The following is a 27,756-nucleotide window of genomic DNA, read 5'->3' on the forward strand; positions in this document are numbered from 1 at the left end:
TATTCTAACTCTCCTAGAGCGAAATGATTTGAAGTTCTCCTCTGGTTCATCCTCCTCTATTTAACCACCATTATGTTCTAAAAGCTTGTATTTCAAAGGTATAAAGTTTAAGGAGAACATTAAACAAAACACTAGGCCAGAGGTGAATCAAAGGATGGAGAGAATGTTAGTGTTTCCTTTATTTCAACTTATTGAAATAATTTAGGGTGAGAACTTGGTTCAGATTACTCATATCATAAAATTTCAAGTTGAGGTCATTTAATAATAATAATGGCTTATATTCAATTTTGGTTCAAAATATCTCAAGAAACCTCAACATAAAGCACTTCTAAAATTTAACTTCCAAATAAAAGTATATAATGTATCTAATTTGGAGGATGTATTATAAACATAAGTAATTTGGTTAAATTCCAAGTTAATGCTCACCCCTCTATCTAGATATAGAGCAATAACTAGAGTAACTCCAAGACCCCTCATTATCAAGAATCTCCTAAATTGTTCTGCCTTGTTTGAAGTGATTGTCATTTTTTTAGTTCTCTGACCCTTGGGGAGGTTTTTAAGTGAAGACAGGACCAACCAAGAGATACTGTGTATAGAACCCAAAGGACATTTTGGCTCCAAGAGTGCTATTGGCTTTATTTGCTTTATAATTGGCAAACTGTGATCCACAGGCCAAATTGACTCACTGCAAGACAAGTCCTGCCATGCCCATTCCTTTACATGCTATCTGTGGCTGAATCGACACTGCAGCTGCAGAATTGAGCTGTGGGACAGAGCCTATACAGCCTACAAGCCCAAAAAATTTATTCTCTGGCCCTTTGCAGGGAACAGTTCTGACGATACTGGCTAATCTTTTGTTTTGTCCTATTCCATCACATTTGCCTGGCTTCCTTGCTTTCACCCAGATTCCACAGTTCCCAGCCTTAATCTTCATGAGATCTTTACCTATATTCTTTCTAGAACTTCTTCACTGGCCCTGCCACCTTTTGTCTGAATTCTCTTGATGATGGTTTGTGTTTTGACCACACATCCAATTGCCATCAACCTGTTTAACCTTTTCTCCCTGTTCTCTCTGAGCCCCAGAAATTCTTTTGTTCCTGGCTTAGCATGAACATCTTCTTCAGATGGACACCACCAGGAATACCCCCTCCTCCCATCATCACCACCGCGCTGCCATCTCTGCTGTAGCTCTACATTTATGTTTAAACTCTAGGATTTTCCCTCAGGGAATGGTAGTATAGCATCATGTTCTGAAGATCCAAGCCGCTATGCATGCCATCCTTCCGGTCTACCTAAAATTGTGTCGCCTGTGTTTGTCCTTTCAGTCTCTTGTCTTAAATGGTTGTGGGGAGGAAAGAAGCAACCACTCTTCCTTATGGGAGAATTCCAATTAATACAAGTAGAAAAAATGATGGAAATCAAAAAAAGAATTTCTAAATACAGTAGTTCTAAATGAATTAAAAAACCACAGTGATAACTAAATATCCACCAATGGATGTTTCAATGAGTGGGTAATAGTATAAGAAGAAACGGGATATTTGCTTAAATAGTATCTCTCCCAAGACATGTAGTAATTACAAAGGGAAAAAATAGTAAGTTACAATGGAGAATGGAGAATCCTGGCAGACACCACCTTAACCAGGTGATCAAAGTCAACATCACCAATAATACCTGTGGACACCATACCCCCCTCCTCCCCAGATACAGTAGCCTGGGAAGGGCTCATCACTTTAATAGTATTCTTGCCCCCAAGTGCATAACCTCAGTCTGATCATGATAAAACATCAGTCAAACCAAATTGAGGGGCATTCTCACAAAACAAGCAACCACTGCTCTTGAAAAGTGTCAAGATCTGGAAAGAAAGAGAATCTTTGACAGATCAGACGAGACTAAGGAGAAGTGACAGTTGAATGCAATGTGGACTCCTGGGTGGGATCCTGGAACAAGGAAAAAGGACATTAGTGGGGAAACTGGCGAAATCTGAATAAGTTCTGTACTTTTGCTAGTAGTTTTATGCTAAAGTTAATTTCTTAGGTGTTAAGAATAGCAGAAGCTGGGTGTAGGGTGTATAGGAGCTTTCTGTACTGTCTTTGAAGCTTTTCTATTAGTCTACAATTATTTCCGAAAGAAAAGATTAACTATTAAAAAGAAATTACATCTTGGGTTTTAAGGAATATCTTATACCAATCATGTTTTTTAAAAATTAGCTCCAGAAGTTCCCTTTTAATCCTTTTTTATTTCCCAATACCTTTACCATTTTTGCTATTTCTCTTAATAAGAGACTCTCAAGGTTGACAAAATGATTAATTATTTCCATAACCTGTGTTGAGATGGCTTCTTCTCTCTAGTGTGAAGTGTCTCATGCCCAGTAGCCAGTCATGAGTCTTCTCCTTTTTAGCAAGACTCTCACATTTTCCACTCAGAAAGATGGCCCTTGTAGAGAGTTCATTCTAAGCAGACTCAGGCTCCAGGGGGTGGGGGACAAAACAGAAATGGAAATATATTGGGCAACCACATCACCAACCAGAAAACTACTTGGTGGAGTTTGGGAAGGTATTTCATGTCTTGGACAGAAAACCTAAGGAGCTATTTTGCACTGCAGAAAACACTGGAAGGTAAAGTAGAATGATTGCATCTTCTAAAGAAGATCCTCTTGATTAAACCCTAGTGGGGCTTTTTGGACAAATTTCCTGCTCTCACCTCTGACTATTTTCAAATAAAATTATTTGTTTAGTTTTAGATACTACTATTAACATTCCTTCCTCCCTCATTCAGTGGGTATTTGGGCTTCTCCCATGTGTAGGGTGGCCAGTATTAAGTGATCCCATGGCAGAAGCCTGGGACTTCATATTGCAGGAGTTGCCTTGCAGTTCCGTCTCTGGCTGTTGGTAGATGAACCCAAGGTGTAGAACCACAGTTCCCCTTAGCGAGCTGGCTCTCCAAATTTCTTAGATGTTTAAAAATACAGATTCCCAGCCCACCTTTGGAAATTCGGATTCACTAGGGTTTTGGTCAGGATTCTGGTGTTTTCCAAAAAGCAAGAAGGTTTGTAATGTACATCCAAGTTTGAATTTCCCAAAGATGCTTGATCATAACCTCACCAGGGAAGCATGCCGCAACTAACAGTTCACATGCCACAACTAAGACCCGGCACACAGCCCAAAATAAATAAATACATAAATATTTTTTAAAAAAACACACATGGGCTGGTAGAACCCAAGAATCACTGTTTATTCCAAGTTCAATGAGTGATTATTATCCTAAAGTTTGGGAAATACTGGTAAAGAGACAGAATTGGAATGTAGTCTTAAGTAACTGTGGAAAGTAGGATCCACATGTAGATTTTGTTATCTTTCATTGTATCCACTGATGATGTGTTTAGCATGACACAATTCCAGAACAAGTGATAACCTTAACTGAAAACAGTACTATATTCATTTGGGTGTTCTGAGCTTATAGAGGCAGCAGGAGCCTTCCCAACTAGCAAAATTATCATGATCAACCCTGGGGATTAGAGCACTGATATTTGATAGTTACCATTGCTCTCTATGCAGACCATCTGAGTAGAGAAGCAATTGTGTTCTCATGAGATTATGACCCCACTTTTCAGGGTAAAATCAGCAGATTTCAGGTATTCCCTCTAAGAGAGGGTATCCCAAAGTACCTACCATAGCGTGTTCATTCTATCTAGAGATCATGGTTCTGTGTAAGAGGTAATTCCATGAAAAAGGAGTTGTGGGACAAGTGATTGGGGGAAATGTGGCATTTTATGTTCATCTCTTGGAGATCCGTAGCACACATTAGCATATTTACGGCTCTGATAAATCCTACATGCCTGATTAACATTGTTTAATCTGACATTTTAAATTAACTTTAATAAAGAATTCTTTTTTTTTTTTTGAAATAGGGGTACCTATTCAAGTCTGGAGAATCTGCTCCTTGAAGAAATCTTGAGGATCATTGTTCTAAGGTACTAATATAGTGCTGACATCTAGGAGAATTATTTATGGGATTTAATACTGATAACAAGGAACAGACATTTTCTCTGTTCTAAGAAGATGAAATTAAACAAAAAATTAGGTACACTGAAAAAAAAATGCATTTGTTTAATAACTAATGGAAATAACCACATAGAAAAAAGAAATGTTCTATTTTATATATCTGTTTATATTGTGATATTTGGGGAATCAAACAAATTGTGGGTTACCTAAGTTCTAAATCAAATAACAGGCATGTATTAAATACCACTGGTTACTTTTTGCTCTGTTCGTTGTTGTGGACACTACAAAGTGATATGGGGCACAGATTTATAATCTGTATTCATTGATTTATAATATATTTTTCATATTAATAGTGAATGTTTATTGAGTCTCTAATATGTGCTGGGGTCCAGTCTAGTGCTTTACGTATATTATCTCACTTACTCCCCACAATTGCCATATAAGGTAAGTACTGATATTTTGCCTATGTTTTTTGAGGTCTGGATCTTTCTAAGTCATACTGATATTTAGTAGTGAAGCTGGTGTCTAAAGCTGGAAGGTCTCACTCTAGAAACTCCAAGTTTGAGCAGTACACGACCTCCAAACCACATGCATGGGTCCTTGCTAGCTAAGCACGTGGAAGAAAGGATTCCTGGGCTTTGGGGGCTTATCTTAAAGTTCCCCACTTGCTGTGGCCTTACTTTAAAATTTTAGCTTTGCTTGATTTAAAATATATGTTTTTAAATTTACATTTATCTTTTAATTTCTTTTAAAACATATAAGTATTATATTTATGTATGTATGCAGTGTGTATTATTTGGTTGAATCAACATACAGTACACACAATCAGTATACACCATTTGCTGTATCCCATCCGTTTGCTGTAATGTTCCTATCTCTTTAAGAAAGCTCCTATCCCTTGCTTTTGTGGTTTAGTGTTTTGAGGAAAAGCTTGACAGAGTTCATTTTTACCATCCTACTTCAGCGGCGGGCCACTTGTGAAATTTCAGCCTTGTTTGGCCTCTGCACACAGGCAGATTTCGCAGTCTGTTATTATTTCCCAGTGACATGGAATTAAAGGCCTTTCCTTGTGTTTGTTGGCAACTTTTGGTTCCTCGGTCATACTGAGGTACAGTAAGCACAAATAACCCTACTGGGTTACCAGGAGTTTTAGTCTGGCGTACCAGATATAATTTCAGGTCAACCCTCTTTGTTCGTTTTCTCTTGGTTGAATTTGGTCTTCTCCTTTCCCTTTGGGCTTCTATCTTTGGATATTTATTTATGCTTCTGTTGCTTTAGAATACGGCTTCTTGTTCTGTGGGATCCTTTCAAAATATTAAGTTGACCATGAGGATGACAAAACACTCTCATTGCATTATCTTTTCTCGTGTCGCCTTATTCCCTGCAGTTTCTTGGTGGGGGGCTAGGGCAAGACTTGCTCCTGACTGGGTGCCAAGCTGTTCACTGTGTCACGTCTTTTGAGTGTGCACATGGCGACAGCTCATGTGCAGGGCCAGAGGCGTCCTTGGATGTGCCCCTTCCCTTCCAAATCCCTTCTAGGATGACTTTCCCATTTCCTGTCCTGCTGATCGCACCCTTGGAAGGGATTTGAAGTCTGGAGTGTCTTTGATGTTTTCTTCTGTCCATGCCAAAGCCTCCCCAGGAGACGACAGGCTCTCTCAAGCCTGTGCAAATGGGTTTTTAAGTCAGTGTGTCTGCCAAGCTGTTGTGTTTCTTCGCTGTCTCTTTGATGTCTATCTAGCATGGTGCCTTGTATGCCTCACCCAGTGTCTGGCATGTAACAAGTCCTCATTACCATCGGCTTGGTGTGGAAACTTGCACGGAAAATATTTCTGGAGCTCCCCCTCACCCATCCCAAGTGTATTTCCTTCTTCCCGTTCCATCTCCTTCCCTATCCCCTCTGCTGTACAGACATTTGCCAGATGTGAAGAAATTTCAATACATTGAAGAAAAAAAGCAAAACAAACAAATAAGAAAAATCAAGACGAGATAACGTGTTCCTTTAAATAACAGACTGCAGGATTGGAATAAATTTGTATTACTTGACTCATACGCTGAGAACCTATGGTTTCAAGGCTTCAGATCTTCTGACAAGGCTTTGGACTCATTCAGGTACCCCAGTTTAAATGTATTCCTTTCTTGGTCTTTCTGGGGTATGAGAAGGGTATTTATGGAGAGGCTGATCAAAAAATGAGGTGTTAACAAATTAGACAATCCCTTTCACCACCTATTGACACACATAAAAGTCTATTGACAACTTTCACCACGTTCATTTTATTTTATGCTTATTAGTTGGTTTCCAAATGGAACTTTTTTTACCCTGAAGAAACTAGTGAAATAAAACACAAGGGGTACAACTTTAAAGGATGCTGTGTTAAATTTAGAGTTTGGATAAGCCACGGACATCATTAAAAAATACATATGCATATATTTCAGTTCCTAGACTTTCAGTTGTCAGAATGTTCCAGCATAACTCCCTGGGAGGGGGGTACAAAGGAGGACGTTGAGACATGGAGAGGTTAAGGGACTTGAGTCCAAGGTCATTCACTGAGTCATGTTTTCTCTCAAGACTTTCTCAAAGCATTCTCTTCTCCTTCCTCCTGACTGATGATTCCAGTTCTGCTCCTTTGGGAATGTCCAACATTTGTCTTCCTTTTTCAGCTTGAATTGATCTGCCTGGTACATGTCTTTCTTTTGTATCTGGTGTTTCCCTCCAACAATACCAGCAGATACTGCTCCTCTTTCCTTTCCTCTTCTTTGAGTTTCTGACAAGCACGCGTCTCTCTCCTTCAGTCTTTGCTGTCTTGCTCATCTTGGTTAATATTGAAAATGAATGACTTGCCAATTGTAGATTGTTAAGACTAGTCTAGTGTCGGCGGACTTCAGCCCTGGGAGTAGTTCCCAAGGGACTGGTCAGGGTGGATAGAGCCTTAAGCTTGGCAGCATTGTGTTGCTTCAAGTGATAATAAATAATGCAAGGAAAGGGGCAGTGTTTAAGTGAATAAGAGCAGAAATATTACTTCCGGGGCAGAAATATTACTTCCATTGGCTCTTTATTAACTATGGGATGGAGAGGAGTGGAGGCACAGACAGTCCAGATACCTAAGCATGATATTTGTGTGTGGCTTCATGGCACTCCTTTAGCAGTGAAACTTGAATGTGAGCTTTTTGACCTTCCAAACATTCACACTTTAAACACCAGGGGTGTTGAACCACTGGACTGAGGCACTGGGCAGTTGGTCCAGATTATTTCTCCTGAAATCCCCCCTCCAAACCTCATTTGCTGAAGATGGGCTGCTTCCCATTCTCTGTTGCTTCTTGTAGTCCGAAGTGTTCTGGTTGAAGATATGTGTTTTCACAGTTCAACTTGCCTTCCAAGTGCAAGCGAGATCATCATTAGAAGTGTCAGCCCGCTCTGTGCTTCCTCCTTCCAGGGAGGTCATAGCTCAGAAAGTCCTGCCAAAGTATTGTTCACCACACAGAGTGTGGTCTCTGGCAATATCCTTCTTTCATAATAATGGCCAATTATGTTTTCAGAAGGAAATAAATACATCAATACATAAATACATACAAAAATATACAAATATATAAATTTATAAGTTTTTATATTTATGTATTCTTTTAAATCTACTTCCCACTAGAGTGAAAGGATTTGTTTCTGATAAAAATCATGGAAAACAAGAAAGAGTTAAGGAAACCATTGGACCAAATGTCCAAACAACAAAAATGATACCCTAAATATACAATTTTTCAAATTCTTCGTAAATATTCATGGAAGTTTTATAATGTGACTTGCATTGTCTTAGATATGCTGGTATCTAACAAATAAACATAAGAGATTATCTTTGCACATAAAGGCTTTACTATTTTAAAATCAGAAACTGCATTAGGTACCCAGATAGCATTCCCAAAAAAGGTGAATGAAACAATATGCATTCCAGTTAAGTTGGTCAGAAGAAATGGAGAGAAAAAATGCTTCACTTTCCTTTTTTAATAATTAATTAACTAATTTTAATTTATTGGCTGTATTGGGTCTTCGTTGCTGCACACAGGCTTTCTCTAGTTGCAGTGAGCAGGGGCTATTCTTTGTTGCAGTGCGCAGGCTTCTCATTGCAGTGGCTTCTCTTGTTGCGGAGCACAGGCTGTAGGTGCAGGGGCTTTACTAGTTGCAGCATGTGGGCTCAGTAGTTGTGGTGCACGGGGTTAGTTGCTCCGCAGCACGTGGGATCTTCCCGGACCAGGGATCGAACCCGTGTCCTCTGCATTGGTAGGCAGATTCTTAACCACTGCGTGCGCCACCAGGCAAGCCCCTTCATTTTCACTTAATGCTTAAATTTAGAAATATGTGCTCATGAGAAATAGCTCAGAGCTTTTTTAGCAATATGTACCAGTAAGCAAAACTTCTACTAACTTACCATCCTATCTTTGCCTAGAATACAATAATGGCAAATACAGAACAAGAGAAGGGAAAAAAATTAGGTAAACAATAGGGCTATGATTCATTTTAGAAATATACTTCCACTCAACCATGCCTGAAGCTGATTACAAAATACTAGATTAAATTATAGTAGTCACTTTTGAACCCCAAATGGGATCACTGAGAAGATGGTCAGAAGACAAATTGGAAGGCCCACCAAACCTGCCTTACAGGTATTTGAGACCACTGGGATTCGATTGCTACCACACCCTGAATGCTTCAGCCTAGTATGGAATGTAACTGTAAATATTCAAGGTTCTTAGATACAAAGGTGCTAAGCTTAAACACTGTTTTCTATACGGAGATTTTAGATTGTATTGCATTATATATTATGGCCCAACAGACAGCTCTGCCTATACCCACAAACATTTGCTGATTCTCTTGCTATCTCCCTTCTCCAAGGCCTCCTAACACTCAGATGCTTACCCGGGGTTGGGGGACAAGGGTCTACATCTAGCTGTTGCGTAAACAGTCTATGGGAGGTACCAGAACAGACTACTTTTCCTTTGTCTGGGCAGTTTGAGTGGCTGTGTTACGCAGCCGGTGATACCAACCCAGGAAACGTTGGAAGGTGATGACACAGAGGACTCAATCTGAAGACCAGTTGTCTGCTCTTGCATCAGGTTGTCCTTGGTTTTGCTTGACGTGTAAGAATGGGGTGGAAGATTACAAGCACTGGAATTCAGTCAGTTTGCATAACAGCCTCGTGTATGTAGAATGTGAATTGGACATAATGTGTGCTCAGGTGTGAATGGATCTCAAGTGTGAGATTGAAAAGAACGTAATGTATTTGGATGGCTTCCCCAGTTCTCTCTGCTGGAAGCCTGACCCCACTGTCCTGTGTGGGTGTACAGACACCCCATTAGCCATGGTTTTCAAGGATGGGCTTTTCTGCTGCTTGTATAAGTCTGAAACTGAACATAGAAAGCCAGAAAGAAATGTGAGATTGCAAGTAAACCCTCGGCTCCAGAAACCCTTTGTTATAGAAAGGAAGGGACATGTGCTCATTATTTTCATGTAGCTAAGAAATAAAAGGTCAACTTAGGTTTACATGTACTTTAATCTAAATCCCTATGACAACTCCTAACAAGTTAATTAAATTTGCCCAGGTGCTTAAATGTACGACTGGGTGTATTTTTTGTAGTTTTGTTTATCACACTCCAGAAAAACAGCAGCTCTAGAAGGAGTATGTTCATTTGAGCAGGTGGGTCATTAACATTTTTTGAATATTTAATATGTGCTAGACCAGTCCTTCTCAAAAATTCTAAATAAAATTTTAGCAAATCAAATCCAACAGTATATAAAAAGGATAATACATCACGACCATGTGGGGTTAATCCCAGGAATGCAGGTTGGCATAAAAATGTGAAAATCAACCAATGTAATTCATTATATTTACAAACTAAAAAAAAAAACTATGTGATAATATACACAGAAAAAGCATTTGTCAAAATCCAATATCCACTTCTGACAAATTCTCTCAGTGAATAGGAATAGAAGGGAACTTCCTCAATCTGATAAAGGACATCTATGAAAAACCCACAGCTAACGTCATACTTATGGTGAAAGACTGAAAGCTTTCTCTCTAAAATAAGAAACAAGATCAGGATGTCCATTTTCATCACCTCTATTTAACATTGTACTGGAGAGTCTAGCCAGAGAAATTAGTTAAGGAAAGGAACTAAGGAGTAAAAAGGAAAAAGTAAAACTGTCTATATTCACAGATGACATGATAGCCTATGTAGAAAATACGATGGATCTATTAAAAAGCTGCTGGAGCTACTGAGTTGGGAAAAGTTGCAAGATACAAGATCAATATACAAAAATAATTGTACTCCTATATACTGGCATGGAACAGTAGGAAATTAAAATGAAAATATCATATGCAATAGTATAAAAAGTGAAATGCTTAGGGATAAATTGGACAAAATATGTAAAAGACATGTACGGGTAAAGCTATAAAACATTCTTGAGAGAAATTAAGTAATTACCTACATAAATAGTCAGATATGCCTTGTTCAAAGGCCAAAAGACTCAATGTTGTTAAAATGTCACTTCCCCCAAAATTGAACAATAGATTTAACGCAATCCTCGTCAAAATCCCAGTAGGATTTTTTTAATAGATATTGACAAACTGATTCTAAAATTCATATGGAAACGCAGAGAAGCCAGAATAACTAAAACAACTTTAAAAAGTAGAAAAAAGGTGGGATAACACTACCCAGTTCCAAGAGTTATTATTAAGCTCCTGTAATCAAGACAGTGTTATTGATATAAAGACAGACAAATATATCAATGGGATAGAATAGAGAACCTATTAATAGATGTACACATATAAGGACAACTGAATTTAAACATAGGTGCAAAAACAATTCAGTATAGAAAGCATAGTCTGCAAAAAGAAAAAAAGGTGATGGAACAACTGGATGTCCATAAACCAAAAAAAAGAAAAAAGAAACTTTGATCTCTATCTCCTATGACATACACAGCATATTTGATCTATGATCAAAATGTGATGCCTAAAACTATAAAACCCCTATAAGAAAACCGAAGAGAAACTTTTTGTCTTGGCTTGGGCAAAGACTACTTAGGTACCACACCAAAATTTGACCTATAAAAGAACACATTGATATATGAACTTCATCAAATGTTTAAAAATCTGCTCTTTAAAGTCACTGTTAAGAGAATTGTAAGACAAACACAGACTGGGATAAAATATTTGCAGATCACATATCTGATAAAGGGTTTGTATCTAGAATATAAACACAACTCTCAAATTTTAATAATGAAGAAAATAGCCACCCAATAAAAACTGGCAAAATTCTTGATAGATAGGATGGTCTTCTCCGTACCTAATTTCAGAGACCCAGGATCCTTCCATCATGTGGGTTTGCCATCTTCCACAATTGTTGAAAAGGGGGAAAGAGCATGGAGGATCTACAATGGAGGATTTTATGAACCAGGCCTAGTGGTGTGTGGTGTACATCACTCCTGCCCACATTTCATGCCACAACTCAGTCATGTGATCACACAGAACTGCCCAACCAAAGAGGAAAATGGATTTAGCAAACAGCTAGTTCAGCTCTTCCCCATTCTGTATCATTAGAATTAGTGACTATCAGTAGATGCTTAAATTAAGGTGGGTTTATGGCAAATAAGAATACAGTAAATCCTAAATGTGTAATATTATCCTTATCACAATACCATTGGTTTGACCCAATTTAACTCTTTTTCCCTCCCTTTATTTCTCATGACATCATAGGGGTAAAGAAATCCTCTTTCTGCTTGGGTAGAGTTACAGAGATCTCTCTCTTTTCATCTGTAAATGTGAGAATTGTGGTTCTTTATCCTTAACCATGCACAGTATGCATAGCGGGGCTTGAACAAAAATGTTATTTTTTTGCTCCGGCCTGACAGTTACTTTTAGGAAGAGAAATAATAAACCCCTTGAACTGTGCCAGGTGATATCCCAATTACATAATTTGTAAAGGGGGAAGTTAACAAGGATCTAGGGGGCTTAGCAAATATCTCGTGCAGAGTAGAGATCAAAGAAATGAGACAAGGCTGGGAATGTGAAAGATGGGGTCATAGGTTGGAACCTATGGAAAAAGAGTTGATGGAGTCCTAAGATGGGATGTAAACAAAAGATTTTAAGGACAAGGATGCTAAAGATGCAGTCTTACATCATTTGGTGTGTTACAGGGTAAATGCCATCCTTTGCCTCCAACCTTCAGTAAAAAACTGCTAAACACAGAGCCTTGTGTCATTGGTACTTCGAGTGGCATCTAGCGTAAGGTAGTCAGAATAACTACGTGTCAGTTCAGGTCATCTGAGAAGCAGATACACAGATGGGGAAAATACCAATGAACGATAAGGGAGGGAATGAGCAAGAGCAGGCTGGGAGAGCCTTTAGTCCATGATGCACGTCTGTTACCTGTGAGGAGAAAGAAGGAAGGAAGGAAGCCTGGGTCAGGAGCCTCCTGGCCTGCAGTGCAGCTCTGAGACCATTGTGGCCTAGACATGGAGAGTCCCTGAGCAAAGCTTTCGCATTAGAGAATCCACGTCAGACAGGAGCTTGGATCTAGTCTCCTTTCCTGCTCATTCTTGGGCTGGGAGTGGCCCTGAGGCAGTGTAGCCAAGGCATAAATGTCATCACAGATCTGTAGGTCCAGCCGCTGGCGGCTGTCTGCTAATCACACTCCTGGCAGCAAATTGTCTTGAAGGTAGATCTGACTGGTACAACCCCATGACCACCACAAAGGATAAGCTCAAAAAGGTGACACAGTCCAAACACCACTCATTCATCAGAAGAAGGAATTAGAGCCAAAAACAACTAGGAGAAGTCCAAGGCCCACCTGCCCCCGTGAATCCCTGGAGGATCTCTACTGCAGTTGGGATGGAGGTACCAGCTGATTTAGTGAGAATCAAAAGGGAAAGTGTGCCTGAGCTGACATCTGGGTTACACCCTGAGTCTTCTTAAAGGATAGAAAGGTTCAGCCAGGTCTCATCCCTCATCTGTGCATTTTGTCTAGCCATCAACTCAAAAGTAGATGGAAAAGCTCTCAACCAAAACACTTCCTACAAAATAGCCAGTTGTGAAGGACAGATAAGAGAGGTGTCTAGTTGTTTGTAGAGTACTTAATATATAATCTGTGACTGTAAATATCTCCTTTTCAGAGGTCTTTGCTTCACATCCAATGCATTTAGATATGGTCCCCAGTCCTGTGCCTAGCTGAATGGCCAGTTCAGGTATAGCTTTCTTTAATGTTGCCGCCAGAATGTCAGCCACTGATGACTTTTTCCCATAAAATGGGCGTTCCATTATCTTGGAGAGTCCAGTGCTAATAACAGTAGAAGAAGCTGCTTTCTAAATGGCTTTCTGAACATAATATTGCCCTTCCACCTGTACCGTAAACATCCCTCTTCCCCTTACAGCAAAACACTAAGTTGATGTACATCTTAAACTTGACGTTTATCTTAAGGAAGGTTGTTTTTCTCTAATTGAATTTGTTTTAGAATATATTGCATTTATATCAATATCCTGATTACTCTGGAGACATTAAACTATAAAAAGCACTCATTTGAAACGTATAAAATATTTAATATTGTGGTTTCAGAATTTTTTCTTCCATTTAGATGCTATGAGCATGTCCAGGGATGATGTCAGTTCTGGGCACATAAAGGACAGTCATGTATTCCAATATCAAACCCAGATGGGTACAGTGTTAACACCCATGACAGGTTTCCCTGCTCAACTCATCATAGTTTCCCAGGACTTTCCCAGGCACTGAAAGTCCTATATCTTGGGAACCTTCCCAGTTCTGGGTAAATGGTACAATTGGTCACTTGCTTTTAACCTCAAACAAAAAAAGAAAGTGCCATCAGCAGAGTGGCCATTCTTGGCTGGCAAATTACATTCCCGGTTATTTTCAAAGATGGTGAAAAAGCAGGACCGTATAGACATCTTTGATTGCTATCGCATTATTTCAAATATTTTAAGAGTTACACTGGTTTAGGGTATCTAGTGGATTTGCCTGTAGTTACTGATTTATCAGAATATATTCTTCTTAAATATTGAACACGTGAAACAATACTGCTTATTTTCCAAAAGCAGTGAAAGGATGGAAACAATTGTATTTTCAATGATCTACATTTATATTTATTGTTTGTCCTCTCTCTTGAGTTCACTTTTATTCAGCTTCTAACTCCTTGGAGCTGCCCTAAATGAAGAAATCAAATTACCAGTAAGCTGAACCATGTATGCAATGCTTCTCTTTCTTAACTTCAGTCTCTGTGTGTGCATGTGTATATATGTGTGTGTATATATGTATACATATACATATATGTATATTTTATAGCACATCTTGCAAATCAATAAATCATAAGGGAGAACAGTGTAAAAAGTGGTGGTTTATTCCTCAAAGCAAATTCAGTCCAACCGAATTACTGTTTCAGTTCACATCATGACAAAGCCAGCTGGGAATTCCCAGATGCAGCAGAGGTAAAAATGCCAACTTTACTAAAATGTAAGCCAAAGCAAAATCACAGTCTGAAATTGAAATGGGATTGAGGAAAAGGCTGATTTTGTTTGGCATGTACTGTAAAATTCTAATTTCATGTAGGTTAAAAAAAAACAAACGCCCACCGTTATAGCCATAGAGGGAAAGAAAAGCCCATACTGAGCTGATTGTCCGTGGTTCTTAAAATTTTTTTTAGCTCTTTATTGGAATATAATTGCTTTACACTCTTGTATCAGCTTTTGAGGTACACCAAAGTGAATCAGCTGTGTTTATACATATATCTCTATATCCCCTCACTCCCGCGCCTCCCTCCCACCCTCCATGTCCTGGCCCTCTAAGGCATCACCCGTCATCGAGTTGATCTCCCTTTGTTATACAGCAACTTCCCACTAGCTATCTATTTTACAGTTGGTAGTATATATATGTCTATGCTACTCTCTCACTTCGTCCCAGCTTCCCCTTCACCCCCCCTGCACCCAGCCCTGTGTCCTCCAGTCCATTCTCTGCATCCTTATTCTTGCCCTGTCACTGGGTTCATCAGTACCTTTTTTTTTTTTTTTTTTAGATTCCGTATATATGAGTTAGCATACTATATTTGCTTTTCTCTTTCTGGCTTACTTCACTCTGTATGACAGACTCTAGGTCTATCCACCTCATTACATATAGCTCCATTTCATTCCTTTTTATGGCTGAGTAATATTCCATTGTATATATGTGCCACATCTTCTTTATCCATTCATCTGTTGATGGGCATTTAGGTTGCTTCCATGTCCTGGCTATTGTAAATAGTGCTGCAATGAACATTATGATACATGTTTCTTTTTGGATTATGGTTTTCTCTGGGTATATGCCCAGGAGTGGGATTACTGGATCATAGGGTAGTTCTATTTGTAATTTTTTAAGGAACCTCCAAACTGTTCTCCATAGTGGCTGTACCAATTTACATTCCCACCAACAGTGCAGGAGAGTTCCCTTTTCTCCACACCCTCTCCAACATTTGTTGTTTCCAGATTTTGTGATGATGGCCATTCTGACCGGTGTGAGGTGATACCTCATTGTGGCTTTGACTTGCATTTCTCTAATGATTAGTGATGTTGAGCATCTTTTCATGTGTTTGTTGGCCATCTGCATGTCTTCTTTGGAGAAATGTCTATTTAGGTCTTCCGCCCATTTGTGGATTGGGTTATTTGCTTTTTTGGTATGAAGCTGCATGAGCTGCTTGTATATTTTGGAGATTAATCCTTTGTCCATTGCTTCGTTGGCAAGTATTTTCTCCCATTCTGAGGGTTGTCTTCTAGAGTATTTTTAATTTCGGTTATTTTGGTGTCCATTACTGTTTGTTTGCTCTTTAGTTCTGAGTCCTTATTAACTGTTTCTTGTATTTTCTGTATTTTGTTATCGAGATTTTGTACCATCTTTACTATCATTACTCTGCATTCTTTTCCAGGCAATTTTCCTATTTCCTCTTCATTTATTTGGTCTTGTGGGTTTTTTTCCTGCTCCTTTGCCTGCATGGTGTTTCTTTGTTTTCTCATTTTGTCTAATTTTTAGGATTTGCTGTCTACTTTCCTTATGCTGCCTAGTAGTAATTCCTCTTGTTTCTGCCCTCTGCCCGCTGTGGTGGGGTTTGTCCAATGTCTTGAGTAGGCTTCCTGGTGGGAGGGTCTGGTGTCTGCTTTCCAGTGTGTGGCTCTGTGTCTTCTCTCTGATGAGCAGGGCTCTGTCAGGTGGTGTGTTTTAGGGTATCTGTGAGGTTAATATGGCTTTAGGTAGTCTGTGTGCTAATGGGAGGGTTTGTGTTCCTGTCTTGTTTGTAGCTTGGTGTGAGGTGTCCAGCACTGGCAGTTGCAGACAGTTGGATGAAGCCGGGTCTTAGAGTCTGATACAGGGCTCCATGAGAGTTCTCTGCAGTTAATCTTCCCTGTGTCTGAGGACTCCCTAGTAGTCTTGCATCCTGGATTCAGTGCTCCCTCCCCAGAGCCTCCTACTTGACTTCTGATGGAGTAGTCCAGACTTCAGAGGTTGCTTGTCCTGGCAATAAAGGGGTTTAAAGAAGACTGTCCAAGCCCCAGACTAATGGCAGAGTGTTAAGTCAAACAAATACTAAATCAAGGAAACACATACATGTATAAGACACGCAAATACTGAGTCCAATAGAACATAAGGCACTAGAAATACCTGACAGAAGAACCCCAGTAAGCCATCAGACAATCAAAGAGAAAACTAACAGAAATTCAAAACCAAAAAAAAAAAAAAAAACCACACAAACACAAATCCAGGGAGATTTTGAAAGCTAAGATCAAATATAATAAAGAGCAAGAGTACCCCCAGACAGGCTGAAGATTCTCAGAATGAAATCAGACAATTATAATCAGAACTAAGATAAAGACCAAACCTAATAATAAAAACCAAAGCAGTGTGTCATCTGGAGAATAAAGCAAGGAAACAGAGCCAAGCAATAATATTGATTATGAGTATAGTAAGGTAAAAGAAACTAAAAAAGGATAGAAGACAGGGCAACAGAAGAGTGTAGTATGACTGGAAATATGAAAAGAAAAAGAAAAAAATAGAAATGTATAAAAGATAGAGATGAAAAGAAGGTAGAGATACAGTCAGCACTACAAAAAACTTAGCTAGAAATAGAAATATAAAAAAGGACTAAAAATAGAACAAAAAATAGAATAAAAAATATGTTATAAAACGTGTAGATCCCTTAGGACTAAGATTGTAATTAATTTTTTTAAAAAAAGCTAGAACTGACCCCAGAATGGACCAGATCAATAGAATTAATACTAATATATCTGTTTCCTTGGGGTCTCAGCTGTAAGTGTCCTTCTACCTGCCTTGGACTTTTTGTGTTACTCTGCGAGCAGCAGAGCTTCCTTTATTGTTCATCTGTAAGTGCCAGTGTGTGGGGAGGGAGAGGGTGCAATAGTGGCTCCTTCCCCTGGGAGTGAGTGAGCAGTGGTGCCCTGCCTGGGTTGCAGCGGCTCGGGCGGTGCCTGTTGCAGAGGGACACTGGCAGCTCAGGCCAAGAGAGTGACTACAACTGCAGCTCCTTCCCCCTGCTACGACTCTGCTGGGGTGCCCTGCCTGGGTCACAGCGACTCAGTCGGCCATGGCGGTGCCTGTTGCAGAGGGGTGCTGGTGGCTCAGGTGTAAACAGAATGTCTCCAGAGCTGTGCCACTCTGTGGGCTTTTGGCTCTTGGCTGCAAGCAGTCTAAGCCAGCCCCACCCGGGGGCCTTTGTTATCCCTGAGTTCGTTAACCAGGCCCACAGGGGTCCTTCCTTTGTCTGTCACAGGTGCCGAGAGAGAGGCTACACCTGCAGCTCCTCCTCCCTGCTTGTGAGTCAGCAGTATTGAGCTGCCACCATGGCCGCCCAGCTTTCCGCAGTAGGCACTCTCTACTGCAGATTTCTTCCCTCCCGTCCTCTCAGTCCATCTCCCCGCTGCCAACAATGTTTCTCACCCTGAACCAGTTCTCCAGTTCCCACGTTCCAGCTCCCAGACCCCCTGTTCAGCTGCTAACCAACGTCTCAGTCCGGACATGCTGAGCCGTGGTGTGGACCCTCCATGTGTTTCTCACTCTTTCCTGTCTTCCACAGATCAGCCACTTCACCCTCTTTGAACAGTGCCAAATGCCTCCCTTCTGACCCAGGGAAATTCCTCGTTGGAGAAGGGGTTTCCCCGTCAAATAAGGGATGTCTCCCTGAATTCGGCAATCTCCCCTCTGTTTCAGATCCCCCACCCCAGGGTGTGGGACCCATCCCTTTCCTTTCTTCTCCTCTTCTCCTTTTTTTTCCCCCTCTGTCCTACCCAGTTATGTCAGGATCTTTGCTGTCCTTTCTGGTGTCCGAGGTCATCTGCTGGTGTTCAGCTGGTTCTCTGTGGGATTTATTGAGTCTTTTGATGTATTCCTGATGCATCTGTGGAGAGGGATGCATTCCACATTCTTCTACTTTGCCACTATCTTTCCTCCTTAAATTTTTCTGTTAATAATAATAATTTAAATTGTTGATAATATTTTGGCACTTGATTGATAACAGCATTGGAAGATTTCATGAACTAGAACAAATTGTTTTAGTAGAGATTGTCAAAAGGGAGATACAATTTGATCTTGGGAGACCAACTTGGACCTACCACACTCTATACATATCATACAGACAAAGTCATAGAGGAGTCATGTTTTTTTAGAAAAGATTGGAAGTATGAGTACACCTTTCCATAAACTAGAGGAAGTCAGTTTTTTTTCAGTGCTTTAAGTAAGACTTCTCTTAGACAGATGATCTGCTTATCTGTTTATAACCTACACAGGAAAGCATAAGAGAGCCACGTTTTCACTAAGATTGGAATAATGTACACTTAGGAAAGCCAGGCTTCTCTGCAACTTCAGGTGTGATTTCCCTTAGAGTGATGACCTAATATTTGAATGCAGGATATCTCACTTCAAAAAAACCATTATATTAAAACTAAAAATTTCTGACCAGCAAAAAACCTACCATACACAAAATTGGAAGACAAATGACGAACATGACAGATGAAGAGCCAATTTTATTAAGATGTAAAGAGTTTTTACAAATCAATACCCAAAAGATACATGCAGGCCAGTCACAGAAAAAACGATGAATAGCTTTTAAACAAAGCAAGCTTCAACTCCAGCCATAATTAAGCGAGTGTCTGTTAAAACAACAAAAGAGTAAAGATTAAAACCATGCTATGTGTTAGGAGAAATGTGAGGAAACAGACATTTTCATTCACTAGGTATGTCAACTGGTAGTCCCCTTTGGTATTGCTTAAATGAATAATAAAGAATGTGAGGAATGTTAGTCTGATATCCTGCAAATAAGAAAATATGTGGGGCACAAAGGCTTAAATAAGTCCAGGTTTACTTTTCTCACATAATTTGACGTTTGGAGGTAGGTGGCTGCTGGTTCGGGGGCTCTGGGTTGCCATTGTCTGCTGCGGTTCTCTTGACCTTCACCTTATGGTGGCAAAATGCCATCCATAGCATTAGGAACCGTGTCTGCAATTAAGTCAGTAAGGAGCGAGGACAGAAGGAGGGAGCAGTGCTGGCACATCGGTCCCTTTGTTAAGTAAATAGAGTCATACCTAGGTAGGTGCCAGCAGTCTTTGATTTACACCCCACTGGCTAGAACTGGGATATAGTGAACACACAGAGCCTAAAGGAAGACTGGGAAAGTCTTAGCTTAATGATGGGAGGCAAAGGAGATAGAAGATGGAGGGAGCAGTCATCTCTTGATCTGTTGGCCTTACCATTCCTCAATAATAATAAAGCTTATTAAAACAGAAATGTTTGCTATCTTAATTGTGTTGATAACTGCACATTTAAAAAAGATGCATTTGATTGTATATAAAGTTTAAAACAAAAGAAAATGTACATAGCCCTCATGGCAGCAACTCTACTTCTAGGAATATATGCTTCAAATATATTTGCACATGTATGCAGTGGTCAAACAAGATCTTCATGGCATTGTCTCTAATAGTCTGAGAACAACATAAATGTCCATAATCTGGAGATTGTTAATGCAGCATAATCTGGACTATCACAGTGCATGTTCTACTGTATGTTGTGATTTTTTAATTAGGCCCACCTACAGACCTCCCATTGGGCCAAGTGCACCAAGTCAAGTCCTAAATGTACACTGAAATATTCTTTAGCCATTAGAAAAAAATGGGTCAGTCTATGTGGATGGAAGAGGACTGGCCAAGATAACCTTGTTAAGTAAAAAAGAAAAAAAAAGCAAGGATAAGAACAGTGTACATACTCTGCTCCCATTTTTGTTGATGAATATGGGGAGGGGGTAGGTTTTGTACATTGTATATATCATATATTATGTTTGTATATGCCCAGAATATGTAATAGGAACAAGAGTTGCTTCTGGGGAGGGCTGGAACCTGGATGCCTGGGGTGAAAATGAAATGTAGTTTACCCTGCATAGCCTTTTATAAGCCTTAATTATTGTTTCAACATTGTATCGGCATACTAATCTTTTAATGAAAAGTGGCCAGTTATTTTATAATCAAAATGAGAAAAAGTTAAAAACGAAAGCATTTAGAATTTGCAGAAACACAATTTTTTACTTATCCCGCAGACTGATACAAGAATGATTCTTCTTCCTATTGGATTGGCTACCATTCTTAAATTAGTAAATAGTGTAGCAATCCCACGTTTAGTTGGGGCCAAATATCTCAATGGGGATGGGGACCCAAACAGTTTAGCATGGACCAAACGTGGGAAAATAGAAAACAGATTCCAGCACGCTCTGGAGGTCCATACCAGTTCTCTGGCCTGTTCCCTTAGAATGGAGTGCCTTTTTCAATTATAGCTCACTTTATGCAAAATACACCACATTTCCCCTAACACTCCCCCACACACCCACACACACTCATTCTCATAACCACCTTGGGAAATATCACTCTTGTCCTTGCTTTACAGAGAAGCAAGAGGAAACCCAAGATGATGGTGGTTTGCTGAAGTTATAATGAGGCATTGGAACTCTGAGTTTGTGTGTAGTCTCATCAGTTAATTTTAGACAGTTGACTTCCATGTCAAATCTGTCTTTCAGAGAGAGAGCGGGAGGAAGGAAGGGAGGGATGGGGGAGAGGCAGAGAGGGAGAGATGGAGAGAGAGGGAGAAGAATGAGAATGTTAGTTAAATATAGAACAGACTGGTTTGTTATGGTTTGTATTATAACTTCATATGTTAGTGGGAGGCTCAGAGGAAAAGAAAAAAAATATGAGCCCCTTTCCTCCCTTCATTGTCTCAAATAAGCATGAGGAAGCTGATGATTATGACATAATTGGTGCAGAGGGCCAAACCAGAGGACTGTAGGTGAGTCAAGCTTAAAATTGTGAAATGAAGTAAGATAGCAGTTGGGATAGCACAGATTATGCTGCATTAACAAAAAAACCTCCAAAATCCTAGTCGGGTAACACAATGCAGTTTATTTTGTTTTTATAAAAATAAATTTTATTTTTTTCTTCCAGTTTTATTGAGGTGTATATAAATTGTCCTACAGCACTGTATAAGTTTAAGGTATACCGCCCCATGATCTTACACGCATCATAAAATGATGGCCACAACAAGCTTAGTGAGCATCTGTCTTCTCATATGGATACAAAATTAAAGAAAGAGAAAAAAAGTTTTTTTCTTATGAGAACTCTTAGGATTTACTCTCTTAATAACTTACGTGTATAACATACAGCAGTGTTAATTGTATTTGTCATGCTGTACACTACATCCCTAGTGTTTATTTATCTTTTTCTCACCAAAGTTGATTTACAATATTCTATTAGTTTCAGGTGTACAACGTAGTGATTCAATATTTGTATAGATTATATTCCATTTAAAGTTATAATATATTCTCTATATTTCCCTGTACTGTACAATATATCCTTGTAGCTTACTTATTTTATATGTAGTAGTTTGGGCTTCTTAGTCCCCTATCCCTATCTTGCCCCTCCGCCCTTCCCTCTCCCCACTGGTAACCGCCAACTTGATCTCTGTATCTGTGAATCTGTGTTTTGTTATATTCATTTGTTTGTTTTATTTTTTGGATTCCACATATAAGTGATAACGTACAGTATTTGTCTTTCTCTGTCTGACACTTCACAAAGCATAACACTTTCTAGGTCCATTCATATTATTTCAGATGGCAGGATTTCATGATAAGGGGTTAATATCCAAAATATACAGACAGCTCATACAACTCAATATCAAATAAAACCTGATTGAAAATGGGCAGAAGACATGAATAGACATTTCTTCCAAAGAAGACATACAGATGGCCAACAGGCACATGAAAAGATGTGCAACATCGCTAGTCATCAGAGAAATGCAAATGCTATGGCTAGGACTTCCAAAACTATATTGATTAAAAGTGGCAAGAGTGGACTTCCTTGTCTTATTCCTGACCTTAGAGGAAATGCTTTCAGCTTTTCACTGTTGAGTATGATGTTAGCTGTAGGTTTGTCATGTATTGCCTTTATCATGTTGAGGTAGGTTCCTTCTATGCCCATTTTCTGGAGAGTTTTTATCATAAGTGTGTGTTGAATGTTGTCAAAAGCTTTTTCTGCATCTATTGAGATGGTCATGTGGTTTTAATTCTTCAATTTGTTGATGTGGTGTACACATTGATTGATTTGCCAATATTGAAAAATCCTTGCATCCCTGGGAGAAATCCCACTTGATCGTGGTGTATGATCCTTTTAATGTATTGTTGGATTTGCTTTGCTAGTATTTTGTTGGGGATTTTTGCGTCTATGTTCATCAGTGATATTGGCCTGTAATTTTCTTTTTTTGTGGTATCTTTGTCTGGTTTTGGTATCAAGGTGATGGTGGCCTCATAGAATGAGTTTGGAAGTGTTCCTTGCTCTGCAGTTTTTTGCAATAGTTTGAGAAGGATTAGGTATTAACTATTCTCTAAATGTTTGATAGGATTCACCTGTGAAGCCATCTGGTCCTGGACTTTTGTTTGTTGTGAGTTTTTTAATCACAGTTTCAATTTTAGTACTTGTGATTGGTCTGAGGTTTACTTTTGTAATCACATCTGGTAAATAGCAGATATCTGTAAAGGATGCTCCTCTATGTCATCCTACCTCTGGAACCCAGGCTAATGGACTTACCAATGTGTGGAACATCACCAGTCATGACAGCAGGGAAGCGAATGCTGCAGGGTCTCACAATGACAATAAAATTCCCCAGCTGGGAAATAACACAAGTCACTTCTTCCCACAGCATATTGGCTATTAATAGTCACAAGACTCTGAACAACTGGACATAGCTGTAGGGGAGAGGAGACACAGATATGTGTGAACAGGAGAAATCTCTACCACCAGAATGAAAGCAAAAGCAGGCTAGAAGAATAGTGAGCTGGGATCTGATGGAACGACAGCCCTTGTGATCTCTCCACCATGGAGACATCCTCCAGGACCTAAGAAAAAATTGGACTAAGTCTTGGACTAAGTTTTTGATTAAGAGAGCAATCCTCATTGGTGAACTTTGAGACCCCTAGAACATTCATACTGGACCCACAGGTTGACATAGTAGGCAAATACATTAATTAGTGTCATATTTATACTTCATCCAACCACTGTAGTAGTTTTGAAATGTACTTTTTTTTCACTATATTAAACTTGTCACTCTTGGAAATGGCATCATCTTGCATTTCCAGTACAGGTCTAGACTTAGTCAAAGTTTTCTTCTGGATCTGCCCCAAGTTGTCCCTGGCTCCTAATGATCAGTAGCGGAATCGAGGTCCTGGTACAGCATCTCTAAACTTACTGCTGTCACACACTCCTCCTCGAACATCGTCAGCTTTCAGCCCAAAGGATGCAGATATAGATACATAGGCATATAGAGATATATTACTTTCTTTAATTCCCTTACTAATATTTCTTTACCTGGATGACTCATCCCTCTTGTAGTTTGGCAGAGTATGAGAGACGTGAATAGAACTGTATTTGGCTAACTGAGCAGAGAGTTTAATGGCCTTGAATGACAAAGAATACAGACTTGACGCAGTTCAGGAAAGTCACACCAAAAAAACCCAAACAAACAAACAACAACCAAAAAAACAAAACAAACAACCAAAAAACAAAACCAAGAAACAAAACCCAAAACCCAAATATAGAAACAACAACAACAAAACAGGAACAACAAGCCCTAGGAAAAGGGGAGAATCTGATTTCCAGGGTGGCTACTTTATATTATTTTGTTTTTTTAATTGGAGTATAGTTGATTTACAATGTTGTGTTACTTTCTGCTGTGCAGCACAGTGAATCAGTTATACATATACATATATCCACTCTTTTTTAGACTCTTTTCCCATATAGGTCATTACAGAGTATTCAGTAGATTTCCCTGGGCTATACAGGAGGTCCTTATTACTTGTCTATTTTATATATAATAATGTGTATATGTCAATCCCAATCTCCCTATTTATCCCTCCCCCCCTCCCTTATATTATTTTAAATGTCTCATTTTCAACAAAAAATTATGAGATGAGGAAACGAATAATAAAGTATGGACCATCCACTAGGAGTAAAACAACCATCAACGGAAACTGCCCCTGAGAAAGCCAGATTTTGGCCTTGCTAGACGATGTCTTTAAATCAGCTATTTTAAATACACTCAAAGAACTGAAGGAAACCATGTCTAAAGAACTAAAGAAGAGTATGAGAATGCCTCACCAAATAGAGAATATTAATGAAGCGCTGGAAAGTATTTTTTAGGAGCCAAATAGAAAATCTGGAATTGCAAAGTTTAATAACCGAAATGAAAGATTTACTAGAAGGACTTAACATATTTGAGCAGATAAAGACACCAGGATGAAAACAACAGGCACCAAATATTCCCACATTCAATTCACGAATTCCATAGAACTTAGTGAGAATTGGGGGGCCCCAAATAGCTGCAATCTCCTTACCACTTCCCTCAACATGTGTAGGTAGAAGACTGGGAATACATTAGAGAATCATCAGAGAACATCTCTAAATTTTAAATCAGGTGATGGGGAAGGTTCCAAAGAATCATTATTAAAGATGAAGGATGTCATTTAATTCCATAGTTGGCTGTTTGCCTATGTAACAGACTTGCTGATTTCTTCTCTGGACTGAGGAGCAGAGCAATCACTAGAGAGAGATAGCAAGACAGAGACCAAGGAGCACTCACTCTGGGTGAACCTAGATATTTTGGTTTCCCATGAGTAAAACAGACACAAAGAAATGTACTTGGCCTTGAGTCATCACCTCATAATGCCTGACTATTTGGTCAGGGGCCCCTGGCAACAAGAGGTTGTGTGGTGAACCACCAAGGGCAGTATTTGAAGTGGGTTCAAACTGAAGTACATGTTTCATACATGAGAACTGTGTGGTGGGAAGATCCATCCCAAGATGCTTCTGGAAAAATATATCCATGAGCCTCAGGTCAGAGGGAGTGTTTGTTTTCGTGCACGCACGAGGCCTCTGGTGGGGAGCAGGAATAGTCAACAGAGAGGACTGCAAAGACTCCTCTTCTATCGGGGATGTCACCCCAGGTGCCAGCACCCCTGTTCCTTCTCCCTAGGCTCCAACACAGAGCAAGAAAGAACCCAGAAGAGGGCAGTGTGAAAGAAATCAAAAAATCTCTCCTGCAGTATTTGCGGAGAGTCGCCACAATTTCCTGCTTCAACAGTGCTTGGATGGAACCCGGCGCTCGTCCCCCCTCTCCAGCTGGCCGCTCAGAGCCAGCCTTTGCCACCACCTCAGGACCGCCGCGTCCCCCTCGCAGGTGCGCCAGAACTACCACCAGGACTCGGAGGCTGCCATCCACTGCCAGATCAACCTAGAGCTCTGTGCCTCCTACGTCTACCTGTCTAGGTCATACTATTTTGACCACGATGATGTGGCTTTGAAGAACTTTGCCAAATACTTTCTTCACCAATCTCGTGAAGAAAGGGAACATGCTGAGAAACTGATGAAGCTGCAGAACCAACGGGGTGGCCGAATCCTCCTTCAGGATATCAAGAAACCAGACCATGACGACTGGGAGAATGGGCTGAATGCAATGCAATGTGCGCTACACTTGGGAAAAAATGTGAATCAGGCACTGCTGGAACTGCACAAACTGGCCACTGACAAAAATTACCGCCATTTGTGTGACTTCATTGAGACTCATTACCTGAATGAGCAGGTGAAATCCATCAAAGAATTGGGTGACCACGTAACCAACTTGCACAAGATGCGGGCCCCTGGATCTGGCTTGGCAGAGTATCTCTTTGACAAGCACACCCTGGGAAGCAGTGATAGCGAGAGCTAAGCCTTAGGCTGGCTTCCAGTAGCCACAGGGGTGACTTCCCTGGTCACCAAGGCACTGCATGCATGTTGGGTTACCTTTATCTTTTCTATAGGTTGTACCAAAACATCTACAAGTTCTTTCCTTAGTACCAGTCCTTCAAATAAAGTAATTTTGTACCCCCCAAAAAAAATCTCTCCCCTATCCAAAACTCTTCAGGCCAAGGCCCAGTACTGGGGACCCAGAGAAAGAGTTCATGATAAATTGAATATGAGATTGAAGTTTAAACTGACTGGCCTGCGCATTTTCAAATATCCGAATAGTCAGGCAACTAAAGGATCTTCCCAGGATATCTCTGAGGAAGGAAAAGGGAGCTGGAACAGAGGATGTTTGACAGGAGTGGTTGGAGAAGAAATGTTCTTGTCATGTTCTCTAAACAGGTTCCATACAGCTATTGTGGAAATTATTACAGTGAGTGAGGGCACAGGCCAACACAATTGTTGGTGTCATTCTTGTGTATCTTGAAAACACATCTACTAGGTAACCGTGACAAACTTTGAGTTTCTTCTCTTCTTTGTGCCTCAGATCACTCATCTAGAAAATGAACTGGTTTTACCAAATAATCTCTAAGTACCTCTACCTTTCTTTAGCACAGAAACCAATCATTGGATACCAATAAGTAACCCGCATGTAGCACTTTACAAATAATCCAGTTCTTACAAACACCCCGTGAGTTGGTAAGAGATATTCTTGGTCCCTTTGAAAATGGGGAGGATCATGAGACTTTGAGAGGCCAAATGACTTGCCCGGGTTCCCCCAGCTGATGAATGGCAAAGTGAGTACCGTGAATCAAGGCTACTCACTGCAGAGCATGTCTTTGCTCCAGTAAATCACACCGTTTCACTCCTAGTCCAGTTCCTGCGTATGTCATCCAAAATGTTTTCCAAAATGCTATTTTTATCTCTTAATATTTCATGCATTATGAGAGGATTACACTTGTTAGCAAGAAAGAACATTCTGTAAAAGTTTCCTGAGTGCTGGAGCAGGTCAATGCTGGCAGTGGAGGGGACAGTGCTACAAGTTGTCCCTCCTTGGAGAGTCTGAAGACATGTATCTGGACTGGCCAGGGAAAGAGGCAATGGGTTACAGGGGAATGAGGAACCTGCATAAGTCATCTAAGAAGTGTCTTCCACTTGGGCTAACATCAGAAAGAAGTGAGCTGGTTGGTGACCTGACAGCAAGATCAAGAAGAAAGAGAAATGCTGGAATCTTTTTTTATTTTACTTTCATAAAAATAAAAAGGCCCTTCAGAGAGTTCCAGATTGACATTCTGTTCAGATAGATAGTGCTGGAGAACGATGGACATCCAGTCTCTTCACATGACAGTATTTATGTAAAAACATTTGTCCTGAGAATGACATCCTGGGGAAAGTGCATGTTTCTTTGGATTTTTAAATCTACA

At 39.9% G+C, this 27,756-nt stretch overlaps 1 pseudogene; it reads left to right on the plus strand.

Annotated features, from left to right (window-relative positions):
• LOC130841586 (ferritin heavy chain-like) overlaps window positions 1-26,368 on the plus strand; it is a 98,698-nt pseudogene extending 72,330 nt beyond the window's left edge.
• Window positions 26,369-27,756: the final 1,388 nt, after the last annotated feature.

This window comes from Hippopotamus amphibius, chromosome X (assembly GCF_030028045.1).
Source record: "Hippopotamus amphibius kiboko isolate mHipAmp2 chromosome X, mHipAmp2.hap2, whole genome shotgun sequence".
Classification (NCBI taxonomy): Eukaryota; Metazoa; Chordata; class Mammalia; order Artiodactyla; family Hippopotamidae; genus Hippopotamus; species Hippopotamus amphibius.